Source organism: Lathamus discolor, chromosome 4, assembly GCF_037157495.1.
Source record: "Lathamus discolor isolate bLatDis1 chromosome 4, bLatDis1.hap1, whole genome shotgun sequence".
Classification (NCBI taxonomy): Eukaryota; Metazoa; Chordata; class Aves; order Psittaciformes; family Psittacidae; genus Lathamus; species Lathamus discolor.
The window spans coordinates 51945891-51969335 of NC_088887.1; the positions used below are offsets into that span (position 1 = coordinate 51945891).

The window sequence follows — 23445 nt, forward strand, 5'->3', positions numbered from 1 at the left end:
CTCTATCTGTAAACTATTTACTTTTTCTTTGCCCTTGGCCTTATCTTCTGAGCATCCAGCAAGACCTGGGTGTTAGGTCTGAAAACCAAAATTACTTCTCATCTTCAGCCCTACAGTCTCAAATTCTTTGGTCTAGTTGTGTTGGTATCACATGCACAGCTATGTAGAAGGATGTGTACTGGCATTTGGAGAAAAGACACTCCTGGGCAGCTAAGGAAGGTAGGCAGAGTTTTCCAGTGGCTTTCTTTGGCAAGTTGTGTTGCTAGAGAGGAGACGTCTAAGCCAGCTCTGTCTCTGCTCACTCAGGACCTGGGGGTTTGTGGTGCAGCAGCGCACCGGAGCCGAAAAATCATATGGGAGCTGAAATTCAGAACAATATTGTCACATTAATCTTGAGCAAAGCATGGGCTAGTGAGTGCTTTCAAGATAATTGGACTGCTTTTATGTACCTTCTTGCCATGACCTTCACTGTGCTACCCAAATTCAAGTCCCCAGTAGCTACATGTATAAAGTTTCATGGTGCAATAAAGACCTGTCATACAGACACAATCATACTGGGGATGCTGAGCCAGCAGTTTCTGCTATAAACCTTATTGCAAGATTTGGAGTAGCCGGGATGAATGCAAGAGTTGACAAGCCACTCAGGCTCAAATAGTGTTAAGTTTTGAAGAGGAAAGAGGCAGTCAGCGCCTGGATACAACACATTTAGTCTGCGGTTCCTAACACCACCAACTGAATGTTTTTTAGAATGTGCAACTTCTCATTATCTGTTTCTGATGCAATGTGAGAGCCGCATGCGCCTGTAGTTACCCTTCTAAATCCCTCTGTGAGTAAGCACTCTTGCAGTGACTGCATAGTTCTCACTGCTTGGAACAGTCTGACTTCATATTACTGACATCAGGGTTAGATTTATCCGATGATATTTCCTTAATTGTTTAATTTCTTAAAGCAATTAGTAGGATGTTTCTGGAATGATATGCTCAGTATTTTCACTATGAAAATGAGCAGCAACACGTGTATCTGTCTGCTGCTGTGTTTGAAGTGGTAGGATTTGGTCTTGGGCAGCTCCAGGAACTCACTGCTTTTGTTATCTGAGTGGAATAATTTGGATTCAATCACAGATTTTCTTGCTGATTATTCTCCGCATTCTTATTCTCCTTAGAATAAGGAGGATTAGGGGAGGTGCCCTTAAAGATGACTGTAATAATCATAACAATAAGGTATTATATACCTACAAGCATCCATACACACATGTTCTACTTTTACACCTTTTAGATCTGATTTTTTTAACAGCTCCACAGTAATTGCCTAGTTGCACGGCCTTTTTAGGCATACGTTTCTGTCAGATATCTTTCCTGCTGTTACCATTTTTAGGTGGAAGTAAGGGCTGGTACCCTGGACCCAGGGGTTTTAATCTTGTGGTGACTGGGACCCATTTTGCCTCATTAATTCATCCAAGGCTCCCTATTACTCCGTAACTTTGCACTTTGGTGTTCAAGTGGTAGATGAAGAAAAAATAATGTGAGGAAGTATGATAAAAAGCCTGGAGTTTTCAAAACTATAGTGTTTTAGGAAAAGTTAAGGGAACATTCGCCTCCCTTTGCAGATCATGTTAGCCGAGTCACGGGCAAAAGTATTTCATCAAGGACTAAGTGGAGCAGGGTCAGCGTGCTCCTCCCCGGGCAAGTGCCAGGAGAAAAAGAAAAGCTGGAGAGGAGAGCCAAGGCAATACCTCTGGGAAAAGGGACTTACGGTTGCTGCAGCTGCTGAGGGAAGGGACATGGAGGGCTGAGATGTGGGAACCTGCTGGAAAGGCGCAGCTTCCTATGGGGAGCAGCCTTCCCTTCCTGCCTCTAGCCAGTACCCACTACCTCTTGGCAAAGCAGGCAGCAAGGCTTCTACCACTTTCCTGCCCCTACCAGTTGGCTGCTTCCCTTGCCTGCACATAGAGCTGGCTGGAGTGGCTCATGTGGTCTGTGCAATACTGGTGGAAAACGGAAAAACAGAACCCCCAGAACTGTATACACAGTGTATACGTGTACAGTTACCTGGTAGCATTTGCCAGTGTTCGGCTGCAGCGTAAATTAGGAGGATAGGTAATGAATGCCTTAATTAAAATGCTGGTAATGATGACTGTACAATTAACATCTTTTTAAAAAGGTAATGTATAAGTGATCAATGTGGATACTGCCTTATTGATACCTGTCCTTCCAAACAGCAAACAGTTGTGGGAAATGGGGTAATTTGTGAGTTGTCTTCAGAAACAAAGATTTTTATAGTCCTGAGGCTGCAAAGCCAGTGCTAAAGCTGGTGAATGACATGGAGTCAGAAGGCTGTTTAAAGCACCAGCTATTTAACCTGAAAGATAGTGTGTTTTACACAACCTTTTCTGCATCTGATCAGCAGAGGAACGGAGCCTGCCTGTAGCAGGATGCATTTTGTCTTCCACGAGTTCCTTGCCTAGGCTGGCGTGAGCACGAGGAGTGTGTCTTTTTCTTACCTGTGCAAGATGGATAGGTTTCAGAATGCATTAACCTCTTACCAGGCTCCATCTCTTTCACAATCATAATATTTTAGCTTAAAAATCATAACACGTTAAAGACAATTCTGCATTCTTTTTCTCTAGCCTCTGGCTTTCAAATCGTGGGGTTATATTCGGGTCAGATTGTCAGCTGTCTCTCAGTAACAGTCTAAAGGCTAAATCCCTTTTAAAAAAGGAAAATAAATCTTTAGTTCTCATATAATAACTTGGTATCTGGGCTGAGGCTTCATAGAAAAGATCAAATAGCCTGTGCCTTGTGACAGAACTGTAGAAAATGGCAAGTCCTCATTATCCCACAGAGTAATGTCTCAGTTATGTGTAGTCTTTGAATGTTCCCCAAGGCAGATGATTGAGAATACAGTCCCTGTGACAGGAGCTGGAACCATTTCCATCCTGTGTGTATTACTGATTGTTACTTGTGCTCCAAACTCTTACATTGTCATAGCTGCTTAATCAAGTGCTATACGGAGTTAAATTGGATGTTTGTGACATGCAAAGTGGTAAAGAGATGTGCAATACTGTGCAAAAGTTAATGGCTCATCAGCACAGACGGGACTAAAAGGGTTATGCTTGACATTAAACCCCTAGAAAGTTTGAGAAGAGCAGAGGTGGAGGGGCTATACAGATGATATTTTCTTAAAAAGAGAGCAGGATCCTTATCTCATTCAGACCCAGCCATGAGCTCATATCAGCCTACATGCTCTTCTCCAACAGCTGCAGCTGTGTTACAGTAGCCTGTGCCTGTGCTAATTGGGTAAAAGCATTTCCATGCGCTCTTTTAATTCGGAGACCATATACTCCTCCCCACAGCCTCCAGTGTATCCTTGTTCCCTTGAAAGGGATTCTAATATTAAAGCCCATTTAATTTAATTATTGCTAAAAGTCTAGGAGGAACCAAAATCTTACAGCCACTTTAAGCTGTTCCAAGATAGGTACGTACAATTCACAAATGTGCAGTCACTTATGGGAATTTCAGAACCCAGCAGAAAGCAGTAATATGAACTGAAGAGAGTGATCACAAAACTTACATGGACTTCTCAACCATGTGTGTAGGTGCTTCCAGTTCCTAGCCTGGTGAATGTGGTTTCTTAGTGAGAACCTGCGTAGGAAAAACTTGCAGCCACAAGCTACAATGCGTTTGCATGCTAAAAGTACCACTGGCTTTTCCAGGCTTTCACAAATAGGTAGATTGCTACTGGGACAATGTTGTGCTTTATCCTGAAAATTGTTAAATCCCTCTAATTTCAATTGAAATCAAGGGGAAGAGCTTGCTTTCAGCCCTTTAACCAACCATGTGCAAAACAAAATTTAATTCAGAGATAATTTTTTTTGCTGGTCATATTATAGAAAGAGGTATAATTGGAAAAGTTATCCCCATTTCTATATAACCCCGCTATCCCTCTCCTATGCTGCTTCTAACACAGGAATTTCTGATTTGGGGGAAATACTACATTAATCATGGGCAGTGGATCAGATGGTGGACATCTACTCTTTGATTTGAATGGAACTTTAAAAAGTATGTGTGTATATATATATATACACATTTAACAAGGCTGTGACTACTCTTCCCTTTCCCCCTCCTTTTTCTAATACAAAAGCTATTGCTTTCATTAAGTTATGTTGTAGCAGAACAGCACCATAACAAAGAGTAAATCATTCAGGCTACACTGAGGGGCAGTGCAAAGAAAACAGTACTGGTAGGTAGCTGTTCTTACGGTGGGGATGAAGAAAGCAGTGTATTTCTTCCTTCTATTATTGGGCTGACTTCAAATCAAAGTTCACGGGAAATCTCAATTTGCAATTTAGCATTGTTCTTTCTTTTCCCATTAGAGTATCTATGATGACATCTGGCAGCCACAGCAGCAGGCAAGCTCCAATATTGTTTTTTTTTTTTTGTTTAAAATATTTATATGTTTGTTGAGAAGCAACCACCCAAACACAACAGAAATACTGGCTTACTTTCAGTTTTGCACACGTGCCACATGCTTCTTAACATTGTCTTTTTTATCAACAAACTGTTTCAGTTTTCTTCTGATGCATAATCACATTACTCTTTCTTCCTGTACAGTTTTCCTGTGAAAGTTTAAAGCCTTATGATTCTGCTGGGAAGACCCCTGTGTTTGTTTCTTATGGCTTTTGTTGTGTTTTTTTTTTTTTGATCTGTAACTTCATACCACACAGGAATAAAGGCCATCACTAGCAGATCAGGGAGGTGCTATAAGATGTCTCCTAGAAAAGGATGCAAAAAAAACATACATCATGTTTTGTAGAGGATTCTGAACCTAGTATTGTGGTTGGAAGAGCTGAATCACTGTTTTTTCACATGGAGATGGGACTGTTTGTTAATGTCTGTTGACAATGTGTATTGATGATGCTTGTCCTCTAGGCTGAGCTCTAGCAAATGCTGATAAATTCCAGACTCTAATCAAACATTTCCCAGAAACATTAATGTTTGCTAAATAAACATGCTTTCTTCTTCTCTGTTGCATGTAATGGATGTTTTTAACATTGCTTGCCATTCTTTCTACAAAGCATAACAGATGGCCACTGCTTTGAACGAAATAATTGTATTACCTAACCCTTTCCATGTGAAAGAAAAGGTTTGGGCTTGATTTTTTAGTCTTACTTCTTGATTTCTGTGAAGTGTCTTGCATTCATCACTAGTACTTTCTATTAATCACACTTACAACACAGATAAGAAGACAGAATTTGGTAAAAAAATCTATTGTCAGTTCTAAATGAAAGAAGAGCTACTTATCTTGGTATTGCTTTTTGGTTTGGTCACCCTCTTTGTTCATAAAAAGGTAAAAGGGAAAGCTCAGTACAAAACTCTCTGTGAAGAAGCATAGAGTTGTTAAGATACAGCTATCAGAGTGATGCTGTACATCTACAACGCTCTTAGAAACAGATCTTGTGAGTGCCCAGAAGCACCCTTTCTCCTTGATCTACCCATAACCCGTCAACACAATTGCTTAAAGGATTTTGTGTTAATATCCTCTGGGTGTTGTCTCTGTGTGTTCTTGGTGACATGCTCAGCCAGTTGGCTGAGTCTGACTGAGATACTGAACTGCCAGATAAACATATGTGTGTAAGGAGCCACGTGCAGTGGAAACTGGCCTCAAAAATAAATTGGCTTCAAGCTCCCAAGTCCAGCCTTTGTACAGACAGAGAAGCAGCCTTGAAAACTGCTCACTGGTGAGGTTAGTCTGCTCTCTAAAATACAAGTTCATCCTGGTGAGAACCTGAGCACACTATCAAAACAGTTATGCCGGGAGTGTTCAAGAGCATACTGGCAAGATGAATTCTTTCTGCAGCACAGCCCCCCCATGTGCACGTGAATGGCAAGAATGAGAACAGAGACTCATCAAATTCAGGATATACTTGATTCCTAAACATTTCAAGAAATTATTTGAAACTATTTGGCCTTTGACACTGATGACATACCACAGATTCTAATAATAGCATGCCTGAACTTTTGTTAGAAAAATAAGCACATCCCTTGGGTAATTTCCACACTACTAGGTTAAATCACCCCAATATTGTATTAATGCCAGGGCTGATGAAATAGAGAAATAACAAAGCCTCAGCAGAATAAAATTTGTTCTCCTTTGAGGGATCTTTTTATGAGATTGAAAAGAAGAATAAGATGTCAGCTAGCCATTTGTCAACGCCACTGCTCTTGGACACAGACAGGGGTGACAGGATGCTCTTCTCATTCCACCCTCTTCACAAGTGTTAATATCTTGGATAAGTCTGCAGATGTTCTACTGAATTATTATCATAAATGCGGTTTCATCAACTGCCCCTAAAATAAAGGAAGCATGAGTAAGAGGAAAAATTCACTAAGTTAAGATAAAGGAATTCCTGTAAGGAAATACTATTAACAGATGAGCTTGGAGAGGAAGCTCAGTCTGAAGGTTAAGTTATATTGCTTTTCTTCATGTTTTTGCAAAATGAATAAAATTTATCTCCAAAAAGAGTTCAAGCTTGGATATTAATTCTAGATCTGCATGTTTTCTGAGCATAGAGGTAAGGACTCACCTGTTCACACCCACAAATAGTATGAAACTGATTATTCACAAAGAGGGAAATCATGAGATTTATGCCAGAATTCTCTAATATTTACTATCTCTGCGTTTATGAAGAAATAAGGAACAGAAACCTGTGAGTGCATACAGGGATAAAAGTTCATCTCACTACGAGGAAACCTAGTTTTTGCATGAATCTTGGAGGATGTAGAAATGAAAAGAATAATATTGTTTCCACAAAGTCATTATATCTAAAGATAGCTGTCCTGTTATTGAACTCATTTCTCACCTGTGTGGACATGACATTGAAAACTGCGTTGTTTGTTTGATACAAAAATTCAGTGTTTGGATTTGCTAGGTACCTCTTCTGAAGGGGAAAAAACCCCACAAAACAAACAAAAAAAAAAAAAAACAAACAAACAAAAAAAAACATAAAAAAAACCCACAAAATGATGTGTTAAATTAGGAAAGACAGAAGGAATATGAAAATGAGCAAGACAGATTGATATCCACATACTTTAAGTGGAATGGTTTTAGTTATTCTGAAGTTTATTTGCTGGTGTTTTTATCCCCTTTATGCTGACTATCAGGATATCCTGTTGCCATAGGCTAATGTGGAATGCACACTGCTTTAATGGTCAGAGTTCAGTGGTTTCAGCATATTTTCACAAGCAAGAAAGCTGGTCCTTAACAAAAATTCTTTTGTCCAAAGCAGCTAAGCATATGCTGGGAGAAAATGTATCACAAATTTCAAGTATGCAGACTCTTGTGGGCTCTTAAAACTGTAACTACAGAGATTTTACAGCATACAGACTTGATGATAGTAGTGCTGGGGCATAAATTGTAATATAGTATATTCCTGATATGCAGCTATAGCGTGCTTCCTTTACAATCATTCAAACTAGGAAAAAAAATTAAGAAACTATGCCGTCCTCTTTGGATGTAGAAATCAACTTTATGCATTGAAAACGTTTAGAACGAAAGTTCATGTCATACATTCAGGAAGAAGAGGAATAAGTCTTACAGTGTTACAGACGGCATTATCAGCAAGGAGCAATAGAGCTGCCAGTTGTACATGGTTATTTAAATTTATTTTAATATTGCTAAATTTGGATCTGAAGCTCAGCTGAGAAGCCTCCAAAAGTACGGAACTATAGCTTTTCCCTGGAAATAGAAAGCTTGGGCTGTCCCTACAAGAAACTAGTGTCACGGCTGCCCTGAGGGGACTCCATTTTCTAAGCTACTTGACATTAAAGCTTGCAAATTCTTTGTGGTTACAAGGGCAGGGTGATGGGCAGTGCCCAGTGTAAGGAAGGGAGGTGAGGCAAGGCAGCTGCGGGGCTTTCTTCCCCACTTCTTAACTGTATATAGGAAAAGCTGGAGGGGAGGGGGGGGCAGGTGTTTTCCTGAGCAGTGTCTCTTTCTGATCTTCTGATGGCTTTTTCAGGTTTTGTGTATTCATAAGTTTGTTATTCATGAGTTTATTGTTCTATTTTAAATAGACGTGCATATGTGCGTGGAAGACTTATGGTTCTTTCTTTTCCCACTTCTGTCTCCTCATTTATCACCCATCCACTTTTTCATGCATATTCCTACAATCATCATTTTTTCTGTAATCATCACTGTATTCTGACACAGGCACCTAAATACCAAAACCAGTGACGGAATTATTATGATAGATTATATCTACTTGGTAAACAGAGGGTTAGCAGGATAAACAGAGGGTCTGGGAACAAACTTCCTAAGCCTTCTGGTGTTTGACTTCATCATCACCTTCAAACTTTGCAACTCAGACTGGTGTGTGCTGAGGGATGAGGAGGCAACAAAAGACATTCTTACACTTCAGAAAGGACCCCCAAAACAGAGTGAGTATGGATGGGTTATTCTGTGGATAACAAAGTGGCAATTGTAGAACAAACATGACAATTTTACCTCTGCTAACTACAGCACAAAAATGCTTCCTGCTGAATGCTTATTATTGTGTTTGTAGATTGACTTCATATGTATCACATGTGCTTATTGTTCTTGCAATGTGATTTCAAGCTCTTATGAAGTGATAAGCCACATATTAATAGTTTTAACAGAAGGTGCTCTAGTTGTTAACATGGTAACACCTTGCAAGAACAGTATGTTATGTCAATTTTTGGTTCTAGAAATATGCAACATTCTGCACTTCAAAATATGTAAGGTAAGTACCTAGTTAGTGCTTAGATCTGCTCAATATATTATCCTCCGCAAATACCTACCCTGTTGCTCAGGCCTGCTGTAAAAATTTGCTTCCTCAGACTGCAAAATATTAATCAATTTCCCAGGAATCTCTTTGGGTACAAGCTGTGAAAGTGGATCTAGAAGTTGTAAGCATATTTGCTCTTGCTTAATCTTTCCCAAAACTGAACTGATTCTTAACACTAGTATACTACACTAACAGGTGTTCAAATACATCCAAGTAATTTGATGCTTGGAATCTTTTTTTTTCTTCTGATCACAATCAGGTTATCAGGGGCACATGGATGGAATCCCAGTCACATTCAGCTCAGTAAAAATGGTGTTGTGACCACTGTAAATGAGTTCCATAGTGGCAGGATTCCATCCTATGACTACAACCCATGGCAGTGAAAAGTTTTAGAATAAGGCACCGGGTGTGTAAAAGTCACAGTGGCCCAAATGGTGACTGTTTTGTTCATAATAAAAATGAAGGAACTCTACATTTGTTTGCATTCTGTGTATCTTAAGAAACAAAGTAAAATTAAAAGCAGCAAGCATGACAGACCTTTAATTTAGTTGTTTCACAGAGGGAACAGACAGGGATAAAAATACCAAATTTGATATCTTTACAGTAATTCCTTTCAACCTGCCCTTCTGAGTAGGCAGGGCATGAAAGCATTTGAAAGCATTTGCCCATGAGTGGTATCTTATTAAATTGTCATGATTTGACGTGACACATTTTCCTCCCAGTTTGCTTACCTGATAAGAGACTTCCTAAATATCATCTTCAGGTCCACTGGCAAAAAAGTAACCGGTCTGAAAGAAACACTGGATCAAATGTAGGTGATGGGACAATCTCAGGACTGTGTCTGGACGTGAGACAAAGGGTTCAGGCCACTAAAAGCTATATGGTCTGTTGCCATAATAATGTTGAGTTCTTTGTGTAGCGTGGGCTTGTTGCCTTGTAAACATGTTTCCATGACTCATTAAATCCTCTGAAATAAAAGCACTCACAATTCCAGCACAGTAAAGCAGTCATTTTTCGATTTAATTATAAACAGGCTAGATAATGAGATACCTAACTTGTACCCCTTTTGGAAGGAGGAGAATGGTTAGTGACCTCTCCTTTTTCTAAACAGTACCAAAATTCACTTTATTTGAAAGATGGAGCTGAAAGTTCTTAACGAAATAAAAGGGGTGTACAAGCAAATGCCAGTTGGGTGACTAATATTTTACATAACAGGCAAAAATATATATCTTGTGAACCTATTTAGTATTCAGCTTAAGAGAATATAGTAACCATAGCAACCCCTTATCACCTGTTTGAGACACTGCAACATCTTAATGAAATGTGCACCAAATACCCTGCTAATATTTGTAAAATGCTGATGATAACATCTCTCGGAGAGACCTACTGAAAGGTAAACATGTAAAAATGCTTGAGATTCACGATTCCCCTGTTATGTGCTTTCTCTTTTTGCTTTATTTATTTATATATCAGTTTCATTTATCAAAAGTGAAAGATTTATGGGTGCAGAGAGTCACTGGAGCGAGCAGGGTGGTGAACACACGTTACACTTCACCTATAGAATGCCCGTAACTGCCCCCAGTTAGGTACTCTGAAGGCTTTAGTGGTTTCCCAAAGGGTTGAACATGGGAACTCACAGGAAGGCCCAAAAATAATGAGGTAAGTGCATATCCCTCCCTTGAAGCAGTTACCAATTTACAAAGGCAGTTGTGTATGTGCTTTATTTGCAGGATTCTGAGTCACATGAAGCTGTAGCAATACTAATGTTTCTGTCTGTATTGACAGCTTCTGCCATTTTAGACTTTGCATTTTGGGTGCTTTCCCTTCCTTTTCAGCTTCAAAGCTGCAGGTAGTCAAAGCTTTTTATGCTTCTGAAGTCTAAAATGTGGATATGGCAAATGAATTTTTCTGCGCCCCACAGCCTTAAAGCAAAGGATGCCGGGATAGCCCACAGAGCAACCCTGCTGAAATGTCATCACCTTTTCCTGAAGGACTCTGTGCTTTGTCCTTTTTGTGTGGTGGACTTGATTTTCCCAGTCTATAAATTACTTAGAGAGGCAGGTGGTTATTAGTTATCTGAAGATCCCAGTGAATTCAGAGTTCCTTTGATAAAAGGTACATGGAAACTGTGTTTAAATCACGAGTCTTTCACTTTGAATCTTCAACATGATTCTTCTTACTCTCTCTTTTTAGTGCGAAGTGCACTATACCGTGTAGATACGCTTCCACTCCTGAGTATGCATGTAGAAGGAGAACAGCAAAGTCGACTACCATGTGATTTGGTAATCGGGCAACATGGCTGCACAACTCAACACACACTTCGTGTGTGCTGAGTGATCTTCATGTTTAATTTTGGTCTACAGCACCATGCAGTACGAAGTTCTTCACTGTTAATTGCAGGTGGTAGATGGGAAACTGAGAGCACTGAAAATATGGGTGGCTGGAGCTGACAGGCTTATTAGGACATCACTCCACCCTTTGACACAACAGACTTTCTTGGTGCCTAAGGGGCATGAAAAAAAAAGCCCTTATGAAACAGGAATATCATTGCAGTTTCATACTGTATAATAGCAAAGTCAGATCTAAGGAAGATGTTGGCTCAAGAGGGAGAAAATGAACATATGTGACAAAGAGCGACCCTAGGGATCAAAATCCATACAAAATAGCTTAGAAGGCATACATTGACCTTCTCTGTTGGAGTAATGTGCAGTGGCAGCTACTTCTGTTTGGTTTTATTTTTCCTGCGATTGGTGCAAAATAATGATGTTAGTGAATGTATTGCAGGCAGGGGTTAGAATGGTTGACTCTTCCTGTAAGTAAACATGTGTACTCATGGAATAGGACACACTGGGCAATATCCACAAATTTCATCATTAAAGTGACAGACACAGACTAATATTAAGCTATGGAAATAAGACATGCAAAAAATTAAAGTATAGTAGTGAGCATTTTAGTTCTGGGCTGGGCCTCATATTCTACGAGTTTTGCTCAAATAGTATTTTCTGAGTTGCTTCATTAGGTTTTCTAAGTATCTTCATGAAAAACTTTAATGCCAACTATGAAAATACAGTTTTCATGGACCAGGCTGTTGGTTTTGTTGGCTGGTTGGGGCTTTCGGGCTTTGTTTTGTTTGTTGGGGTTTTTTTTAGTGGTTTTTATGAGGCTAGCTTATAAAATAAGAATCAAAGGATGGGATTATAAAACTGTTTTGCCTGGAACCTGGAGAAGTACATTATCTTTGCACTCGCTGTCTTTTATTGCCAGTGCCATTTAACAGGGAGGCCTGAAGAGGGGACACATCTGGAAATGTGAGCTAAATAAAGCAAAAATTCTTTTGGAAACTGGTAAACCTACACTATGTATGCCTGTAATTAAAAGGAATGAGGTCCAGTGGCTCATAAAAGTACCATCTGAAAACGGTTTAAAGGTTAAAAAAGGGCTACTTGGTATAGATAGAAGGGTGAGACCTGACCAGACCAGAGCAGTCCTCCCAGGGCAGTCCTCCCAATGGGCCAATTTATAGGTATACCATTTCAACTCCTCCTTAGCTGGTGTAGACATAAATAATTTTAAGCAGTGCTTCCGGTGAGAAAAACCATTAATGTGATAGGGAAGACTCTGAAACTGCCTCTTATTTTACTGCTGTGACTAATGCTTTGTGGTATCTGAGCACATCCTTGAATTACTTAATTTAAAATCCTCTGGTAAGAAGGTTCTTTTGATTTTCTTCTAAATTCTTTGCCTGTTTTTCTCATTTGAAATTAGAAGAATGTGATTTTTTTGTGCATGTGTGTGTGTGTGTAAAACTTCCCACATAAATATATTACGTAGTCAGTACCAAGGGCTTCTTGCTGAAGCAGTGGGAAGGGATAGTAATTCAACATTTCATAAGTAATCTGACCTTGATGGTAACACCAGTGAACTTCAAAAGCTTACAAGTCAAATCATGAGTCACATACGTTAGCAAATTCTCAGTTGTATAAAGAGGTTTTCCCGGACAGATTCGAAGGACTTCAGTGCTGGCTTTAGGCTTTTTGTTGTCATTCCCCAGCCCCTCATCTGCAGACCTCATCTCACCACGAACATTGCAATCCTGGTAGGATTGGCTAGGGTATCCTAGCCTATTGATATCCTGCCTAGGGAAATATTTCACTAAGTTGTAAGGAAGACAACCTTAAGACTTCTTTCTTTTTCATAGAAGAAGTCCAAGCATATGCACATATTTTTACATGAAGAACCTATTTCTCTTACACATTCAAGTGCATGCACACACACACACAATTTTCTAGAAGAAATTTCAGTAGCCTGCTGCTTGTGTTGTCTGATTAATACTGACTTTTCCACTCTGGCTACTTACATATAGCCCAGAAACTTGTAATCACATCCACAAAGATTAGTCTTTTTGTGTATTCCATTCCTGCTTATGGAAGAGCCTCTGCTGCCCTGATTACAATAATGTTTAAAAATGGTTTAGTATTTATAGATTCTCTCCTTTATTATCAGTAGGAAAGCAGAGGCAGCTTCACTACAGTTCAAGAATTAAAATGGAGGAGACGAAATGCCTTGCCCATAGTAGTTTGTATTTTATCAATATCGTGTACTGTTTAAGGTACAATCCTGAGTCACTTTACTTCACAATGTTTCCATGTGACCCTATACCTGACAGCCATCTCCTGTCCCAAGAGGCTGCCTGTTTCACAGTAGCCTTATTTCCATATGGCAGGCAGCTGGCATGGGTAGCTGGGGCACTCAAGAGAAGAGATAAATGAGAATTCCATACCAGAATACTCTTGGAGAGGTTCAACTTTGAAAAGCAATTTTCTCACGAAAACAGCTTTCACAAGAAAATGCAGATTAACGATTTTTTTCTGCCTAGAAAAATGAGACAAAAGGGTTTAGTCTGGCTTGAACTTTTAGACAGCTTTGGCTCTGTTGATCTGAACTGCAACTTCTGATTTCATGTCAGTTAAATATTGTTTAGTTGTCTCTCAAATGGCAGTTTGCTTTATGGGATTGGTAGAGAGATGCCTGAGCTCCTTTTTTACCTCAGAGCAACCAAAGCTGTGTAGTGTCATTCCAGGGAAATACAGCGGAATTTTGACATACCAAATGTTTTCTGAGAACAAGAAACGTGGAGAAGGATAAATGGTGCAAAAATATTCCAGTTTTCCACGTTAATGCCTTGCCTCACCTGGGAGGTTGAAAAGACATTAGAATGCCTGCATTTCTTCTGTCTTAGAAAGTTTTGCAACACAGAGTAGCTCTCTCTGTAATTCTTTATGGACATGGCATAGTCCTGGCAGTACTTACAGTTTCTCACTTCTAACACAGGCTTCTGCATGGGATATGATATATCTAACCTGTTGTATGCAGTGGTTTGCACTGTTTGACAGTATGAGCAAACATGCAGATAATGGGAGCTTGAGTAGGTACCTGCTTGCTTCAGGTTACTGTTTAGCAGCTTGTTTTAACTTGTTTCAGTAAAATTGTGGCCAGATGACTCTTTACTGAATCTGTGTAATCATATGTTTGGATATAACTCCTGGCATAGCAGAATAGTATTGATTTTGACAGCAACCGCTTGATGTTTGGCTTTAAAAGGTATATATTATACAACTTTTGCTCTTTGCCTGAATCCTTCTTTGCTTAGCTTTAGTCAGCATATGACTGATATTTGCAATCAGTTGCTAAATACCAGTTGATATAAAATGCAATTAAATAAAGTTGCTCTTTTTCTATGCTGGTAGGGGTTACAGAAATGTAAGGTAATTCTTGTTTTATTACTTTGTCATTCTTGTTTTCATGGAGGATTCTTAGGACTGGAATATTAAGAAAAAAAATGTGCGATTTACATATTTGCTATTACTTTTAAGAGCAATGAGGTATAATTATCACTGAAATATCAACTAATTGTAAAAACCCTAGGAAATGAAACAGAGGAACAATGGCAAACTAACTACAACTTCCATTTAATTCTGCACTTACATATACTAGAGAACAGATGTTTTAAAAACTCTGAACCCTTATCGCATCTTTTCAGTCTTTTTAATTTACTATACTTCCATATAATTTTGAATTAGACTGTCAGAGTCCTGTTGTCACTAATTTATTACACATGGATGTGCATGAACTCATTCTGCCTAGCAGATCAAGTTTCTGCCTCGTACCAAATGTGATAAAATGAAATCCAGCAGATATTCTTCTTCTCATTAAAATACATTAATCAAAAAGTCCAGTCAGTGTTGTCATTAAGGCAAATGCAGATGGATCTCTTTTTTTAACCACCCTTCTGTCTGCCTGAGCTGTGGATTACTTAAACTGCACCAGTGATGGAGGAAGAGGTTGTCCTGGAGACATCTTCCCTTCTTTCTTGCCTGCAGCTGGTGCAGCCCCAAGTGAGATCAGAACAGTTTGGAAGATGCTGTAAATAAACAGGTGAGGGCAAGTGGTCATCTAAGGACCACTCCACCAAGAGGACTGCAGGATGCTCTGATCTTTCTAATTTCTGCTAGGTTTAGCGATACCCTGCCAAAAGGCTGAGTCATCTTCCTTGAAAGGCAATGAATTTCCCAAAGGTCTGCCTTAAGGACTTCTTTGTGCAGTGGCTTTCAGTGCATCCTTGTAAATTTAAGGATGTCTGACATTGCTGGTCTTATTTTTAAACTTCTGCTGGAAAAAGTGTGCGCATTTAGATAGATACCCAGGAGTCAGACACTCTGCCAGGATAATTAGTTTATCTTCATTGTATTCACTGCAGGGATGTTGATAAAAGCAGTTAAGTACAACTTTGTGAGATGTAATTCTGCACATTCTTATGCTCACAAATATTAACTATATATTTTAAAATCATTGTGTGACACTTTCACATCTTGAGAACAGGTTTTCATATTAACACTATTTCAGATTTTTTTTTTTAATTTTTTATACTGTTTCTCAGAAATTTGTCATCTTGCAACCTCATATTTTGTGCCAATTTTCCTAGAGGTTATTTTTACATTCCTGTGTTGCCTTGAATTATATATATACTGGTGTCATCTGGGGTTATTAAATAGTATTTCCTGTTCTGGGCATCCTGCTCTTCCTGAAAGTGCCAATTTGAAACTGCCAAGGGAGGTACTATAAAAAACATTAGAAATTAATTTCCACACCAATAGTGTGGGTGTGAATTTTACCTTTTCCTCTCAAAGTGCAACAGTTTAGCTGCTTACTTAACTTAAAAACAAAAACAAAACCAACTCCCCCACCCCAACATGGCTCTATCAGTTATCGATATTGCAAATTAAAGGTAATATATTTGTGATTGACTCCATACCTGAAGATGTTGATTTTCAATCTAGGTTTGTTTCTTTCTAACGTATGTGCTGGGTTGTGTTTTTCCCTGCTGCAACTCTTTCACTCCTGCCATATAATCAGATCCTGGGGTCTGGTCTGTCTCTATTTGGCACAGCTCTGTAAAGAGACTGAGTGGTGGTTCTATCTTTAGCATATATTGAATTCTGTGGGCCCAGAAGGCTTTCCATGGCAGCTGGAATTCAGCTAATGAGAGAAGGTCCTTTTCTCTGCTTCCCGTTCTGCACTCCCTCTGCAGCTGGTAAAGACCAGCCTTGGTCTGGACTGCATAAAATTGTATTACACCAAAAGAACTCCAGCGTATGAGTAATTCCACATTAGGTTGCTTCTCATTTGGCCCACCAGTTCAAAACTGTTCCTGTGTTTGGTAATTTACTGGAAATAAGCTAATTAAGGGAGGTTTAGTAAACAGTTCAGAAGAAGCAGAAGTTTAAAATTTTGGATCAGTGCTACATTTTTGGTATCAAGATTGTTGTTCTTGCCTTGACACAACGTCAAACCTTCAAACTTGTCTGCTGCATTGATGAGCACCGAACTAAGCCTCATCCCACTAAACTTAGCTAAACTTTTCCAGAATGAGTTGACATGCTGACAAAGAACAGACGACACAAAATTTACTACATTTTACTAAAAATATGTGATATTTGTATATAATGTGTAATTTGTAACTGGTATTACATGGTGGTGGGTTTTGCTGCATGTTCACAGGAACTGTCAAAAGCTTTTCGGCTACTTAAGCCAGCTCAGGACACAGGCTAAATTTATCTCTTTATCTCAAGTAGCACTACGAGGCAGGATTGTGAGTTAGCACCCAACACTCTGAGTATTCACAAGTACCTGATAACTACTTTTGCCAGGTTGTGCATAGAACAGCATAGCCTATACTAAAGTTCCTGCTGGTCAGTGCTGCTTGTAATGGAAGCCCAGCTAAAGGTATCCTGCCTTGCCTTTGCTTTAGTGAATGGGACAATATGGTGCTGGAGAAGTGAAGCTAGATAGAGAACTTGTGTGTCTGCCCTTCTTGCCTGGGAGGTGCTTAATGTGTGATAAGGAGTGTAGCAGATGCCTGCAGTGAGCAGCAAGGTCAGAGCTACTCTGGTACTTCTGTGTGTGCTGAAGTCACTCATAAATCTGAGGGCAGGTTAAACTGAGGTTTGATAAGGGCAATCTGACCATTGCTAGCCGATAACTGGAGTTAACAGAATAGATAACTCCAGTTAACTAAAGATAAACTCCACTTAAGTTAAGGTAAAACTGCCAAAGTTTGGTGTACTTGTGTCCATTTATCTTTTAACTTGAATTAATTCTGTAAGAATCCTCTAAAAATATCAGGCTCCAGGACATGACTTTGGTCTTGTTTATAAAGATCTTTGCTCCCAGTGATGCTTGAATTTACATTTGACACCACCTCCTCTGGCTGCCCTTACATTTGTAGGTTTCTACTGGGCAGACTGTAAAAGTTTTCTTCTTCAGGGACAGAATCTTAATTTTCCTAAAGACCGTATGACTTTCTCATGCACACACATACACATGGATTACAGATGTGAAACTGGATATTCAGAGGAAGGTGTAAAAATACAGCACCTGACTTTTCTTGCATCCCAAATAGCAGTTCCACTTCCTTACATCTAGCTGTACCATTGTGTCATTGGACTCTTACTACCTTTAAAACCAGTTTATATATGGACCCCCTCTCTTCCTCTCATGCCACTCAGAAGACCTTAAGAAACTGGGTGCAGAACCCAGTTTTCTGAATCCACCATATGTGATAGTCCTGATACTGTCTGGGTTGAGTACAGTGTGTATTCCTCAAAGGTGGAAAGTGAAAGGCAGAATTAGAATGGAGGCTGCCTGTGACACTTGGTTATTACAGTAAAAAGGCAGTCTGTACCCCACCCTGAACATGTGTCATTGATGATTTTTTTTTTGCTACCACTAAAAATGAGTTTTCATGCTATAGAACTTATTTTTTGATGCCTCATTTTGCTGAGTTTTTAGAAAAAGTGCAATTCCCATTCCATCCTGTAAAAAGTCCGTGTTGTATATGAAAAGATGTGTATTTCCAGAAAAGTTTATTTATCATAGAATCATAGAGTGGTTTGGAAGCGACCTTAAAGATCACTTAGTTACAACCCCTCCTGCCACAGCTTCCACTAGACCAGGTTGCTCAAAGCCCTGTCTAACCTGGCTTTATGTTTTATTTATTTATATATGTGTAATATTTATACTATCCTTATAGCAATCCAGTTCTTACTGAGTCTTGCTATGTTTCCACATGAAATTCTCAAACTGTCCTCAGAATCCCATCTTAAAGCCCTGAAACCAAATATAAGGTTTTGGGATTAATTCTCTATAATCCTTACTAATTTTGTAAATTTTGCATCTTTTGCTAAATCACCTCCACCAGGAATTTTATCCCCAAGGCTCAAGAAACATTAGAAAAACATTCTTCTACTTCCTTTGAATGCTTCCTGGAAAGGATTCTACTGTGCTTAACCACAGTAAAAGGCCTTTGCATATCACATAGGAATTCCCAGTGACATGTGTCTACTGAGCTATGTTTGGGGAATAAGGAGGACAAATATTCCTGTTAAGTGCTCTTAATGCACCTCGCTCTATGAGTTGCAGCTGCTTTGAGCTGTTACGCAAGTGTGCAGGACTAGACTGTCACTGGAGGGATCACTAAGTTGTCTCCGCATTGGCTAATGTGAATGGCCAGTCATACCCTCATGCAGTGTCCTGGGTTGAGCCCTAGAGATACCTGGTTTGTGTTGTATGTTAAAACATACAACTGGATCTTCCACCTGAAAAAAAAAAAGACCAGTCAAGAGTACAGTCAGTCCTGGATTAAGTGCAATAGTACTTTAAATCAACTTTTCCTTCCATCCATGCCTTGCCTCTGAGCTAGACAGTGCCAGTATTACACAAACTCCTTTTCTGGTTGCACTTCTGAGAAAAAAAAAAATCGTTATTGCTTTTAAATAGGAAACCAAATGAATATATTTTTCAGATTTTTCCTTTCTGTGTGACATAGCCAGTGTTGAAGCTTATCGTAAGTTAAAAGGAAATATATTTTAGGAAGCCTTTAATTAAAATCTTGGCAGCACATCATTGTAACATTTTTTTCTGCAGCTCAATTCAGTAAGATTTCTTGTACTGATAGGAATTTTTACAGATAGTGACTACTTTTCACGTCGGTAGATAAAGCCCTTGCAGAAGCAAAGCCATGATATCAAGGCTGTTTTTCAGACATCAGATTTGCCTGATTGTTCCCTAAGATCAAAAGGCAGATTTCCATTTAGAGTGGAACAGAGAGACTACAAGCTTCTGAACTGATATTACGTTAGAAGCAAAGACTCTGGAGGTATGAATTTGCAGGTTTGTATTTCTCCACACTTTTGTTTTAACTCAAGAAAGGTGTAACTCAGTGATGACACTTCAGCTCTAGGATTTTTCTTTTTGCCTGTTTATTTTTGTGAAAGCCACCGAAAGGCAGCAAACAGAAGCTGATCTCACTGTTAAAATCTAAACAAAAAATAGAAGAATCTATTGCTATTTTTTTCTTTAAAGTTGCACCTGGGGTTCAGCGTTATCTTGCACAAGGAACTAAGCTTCAGGAATGAGGAAACTGCCCTCCCCAAAGAAGGGAAAGCAGACACCAGGCTAATGCTAAGGATGATTGAACTATTTACCACCAAGACAAAAAAAGCTTTGCAACAAACCATTTCCAAAGCCTGTGGATTCACACATGCACTCTGTTCCTTCTGGCAGACAGGCACTTGCTCTTGATGTAAATGGCAGGCTGTATTTTACTACTTCCTGCTCGTGTCATTGTGTAATTTACTTTATAATCTGACATGAGGAAATCAGTGCTTCTGGAGCTCGTGTGGCTCCGACTCGCAGGAGATGTTGCCACTTCACCGGGAGGCTGTGAAGGGTTTGTGCGTCACACTGATGTTTCGGTAGTTTCAACCGGACATTTACATTTTCTTGCCGAAGTCCCGGGAGCCTGTTAAGCTTTAAGCAGACCCAGAGCAGTTAGATGAGAATGGGAATAATCTCTTATACCGCAAATTGACTTCCCTCTTTGTAGCCTTAGACACTGTTTCCAGCTGCTTTCAGTCTTTTAAAACCTTGAAAGCTTTCCTAATCCTCATGTAGGCAGCCTTTATGTGCTCTGCCTCCCTCCCCTTCCTCCTGATTGGCGAGGCTGTTTCATGGCCCAATTCAGCCAACTACTACATCCCTGGGCTGTGGTTTGAAATAAGAGCCAGGCGGACAGTTGCCTCCCCGCTCCTGACTTTTAATAGGCTGGGGAAAGAAGGCTGGGAAACTTGACATTGTCTTAAGACTTCCCCCCCCAGCAAAAGATAAAAAGGTGTGTGTGGGGAAATAATAGGGAGGGAAGAGAAGGAGGGCGGGAAACTCGCTTACAGTGGGGAACTTGATGGATTTCTGCCCTGCGGACAGCAGCGTGGTGTGAGCAGCCCCATACCGGCTGGATGGATGATGGGAATCTCACCATGAGGCAGGTAAGGAGCTGCAGCCTCGCAGCCCCCCGGGTAGTACCATTTGGAGGGGTTTTGCCTAATTCTTCTGGTCGGCAACAATGCCGTGCAGGTCATTGTGTTTGTACGGGGCTTGAGAGTGGTTTGTGAGGGCTGTAAGTCAACTCCAGTTTGCCATGCCTTAAACGCATTGTGTAGTCTGTCTTGCAGCCCTGTTTGTGACATGAGAAAGGAAAGAACTTGCTGTGTTATAAGCCTAAATATGCCAATAATTCAGCCCAGGGATCATTTATTAAACAGCTCTGCATGAGTTCCCTGCCTGTCAGGGCTTTAATCTTCTGATTGTTTTAAAATGTAGTAGTTTCAAGCTGTCTTACAGCTCCACAAAAGTACTCTAAAATGGGCTTTCTAGGGATTTGTTTTTTTTTTTTTTTTTTCCCTAAGATTATTCAAATGAGGTTCGTTGGGTTTCTTGGATTTTTATTTTATTTTTTTTTTTTTAAGACTTCTATTCACCTGAGGAGACAAAAGGAGCATTTATTCTGCTTACTCTCCCAGTTAAAAGGCACAGTGGCAAAATGATTTTGATTCTCACTGTGCATAGTTTTACAACAACAATGCATGGTTAGAAGAGCCTTGTGGGAGCAAGGAAAACTGGCTGGGCTGTATCATAAGAATGAATCAGAGATCTGTCCCAGTTTAAAAACCCTTGCCAGTCCACTTCCGAAACTTGCACTTCATATGTTATTTTCTAGGTAGGCAATGGGTAAATATGAGGAAATGAGAGAAGTTTTCCAAGTTTTTTTTTCTGTGTGGGTGTTATTTATTCAGCTCTCAGTGGGACTTTCATAGTGCATGTCCAGGGAAAGCATGTGTGAGGATTTTGCACCTGTAGTGCAAATGGACCATTTGTTTCCTGCTTGCTTTCTGAAACCATGGTGGGAAAACTCAGCTTCCTTACATCAGTTTTCTATAAGTTACAGGAGGTGGGGACGAATGAAGAAAGAGAGAATATAGGTGATGGGAGCAGGATAGGTATTTCTTTTTCTGCCAGCCAAAAAAAAAAAACACAACACTTTTATAACTCTGCAAAGATAGAGGGCAATTCTTGTCCTTGCAAAGCAAAATGAAGGGCATTTTATATACTCAGGTTGCTCAGTTGGATGCATGTAGTCATCAGAAACCATTATCCCCACAAGAGGGTACTTTGGCACAGGGGGTTGCCAATGAGGAATGAGAAAGAAGCAGGAATGTTTCAGGATGGCAGTAATAAAAAGTGAAAGGCTCTGTGAAACCTGCACTTTACTCTCCTGAAATACTTCTGCCTAAAGAATAAGGCTTCACGGGTAATGAAGATTACTGGGTTGAAAGAGCAAGGCAAGTAAGTCAGAATAGAGAAAAGGGAGAAATGCTAATGTACACACGCACCCTCCCTCCCCCTCCAAGAGAAGGGGGAGAGACATTCCAGCCTAAAAAAGGGTGCAGGCACAGGCGGGCTTATTCCTGCAGGGCCTGTCCCGTCCTTGTAGGTGCGTGCCTCCCCTCCTTCCCCCGCCGCAGCCCAGCGAGGGGTCCGGGCCTCTCCGCATCCCCCCCCTGCCCGAGGGGTTTTGGGAGGGGGGGAGGGAGGGAAGCAGCAGCTGAAGCGCTGCCAGAGCTTGTTTAAACACCTGCCCCTGTGAGCGCGGCTCGTCTCCCCCGTGCCAAGTGAACAATGTAGAAGTATTTCTCCTGGGTTGGTGGTTGTGTTGTGCACAAATAATTGCCGTTTGGCAGGGAAAGTCCATGTGCGCTGCTAGGGCCCTGGAGACAAAACCCAGGGAAGTGGAAGTCAAGGAAGAGAGGTGCGCTAGCCCCTGGCAGCAGACTTCATGTTTTAGTGGGACCAGAAGGTGGTGATGAGCTATGAACTACCTGCACGAAATGTTTAAGAAATCCATTACGGTAGATGCTTAGGAACAGGAAAGTCATGTGCATCTGGAGCCCTTGCTCCTGCTTCTAGTTTGAAATTGTTGTGGGAAAGAGGCACATGAAGGAGGTGACTTGTCTGTTGGCCTTTTTATGGTCCCCCTATCCAAAGCAAGAGAGAGCCTTCTTTACCTTGCTCTTCTACCTTGCAGTCCTCCCTCCCTCCCTGTCCTGTTGCTTTCCCTGCCCTTCCCCAGTGCTCCCTTCCTTGTCCTTAGACCCAGCTGGGTCTAAGGCAGGGAGGGTGTGGGTTAACTCCTTCCTTTTCCCAAACTCTGAGAGCAAATGCTCCCACTTTGAGAAGCTCTTGGTAGGAGCTATATCTTGATTCTGGGTTGCAGAGTTAACCATTGTGCAGGCAGTGTGTTGCGGGTGTTGGAATGAAACCATGTATTACGGTGATGACAGCCCACAGGTGCTGGACAATAGCACATAGCAAGACAAACGCATCGATTTCCCCAAAAGAAGTGCAAGAATTACTTTAGAAATGTAACATGCAGCCCGTGGAGTTGATAAGATTCAACCTACTTTACTACTGTGCCAGGCAAATACTCTCTAGCAGGTAACAGAAGTTGTAAATGTTGTGCTGAGATTTGTAAATGAGACTGTGTAAAGCAGCAGTCATTTTTAGGTGACAGTTGAAAACCTCACAAACAGGTGTTTCCTTGCAGTCTGATGGAATGACCTCACATATAAGCGCCAGTAACCAAGATGGGAAAATTTCGATCCCACTTCTGTGCGTGTGACACCTGGGAAGGTACAGTGGTCACAGGTCACCTGTAAAAGGTCAAGCATCCACTGGAAATATACCCATTT

General features: G+C 40.4%; 1 protein-coding gene across 3 annotated transcripts in view; it reads left to right on the forward strand.

The window, feature by feature from the left end:
- The window catches only part of MID1 (midline 1), a 247560-nt gene that overhangs the window by 78265 nt on the left and 145850 nt on the right, over positions 1-23445 (forward strand). Inside the window, exon 1 of one of the 3 annotated variants that reach the window (XM_065677461.1) lies at positions 20458-20531. The exons of 1 other annotated variant lie outside the window; for it this stretch is intronic. The gene's annotated coding sequence lies outside the window, so the exon portion shown is untranslated. Of the gene's footprint in view, positions 1-20457; positions 20532-20600; positions 20686-23445 lie in introns of those variants that run through there. One more of the 3 variants, XM_065677458.1, reaches the window with a different exon arrangement.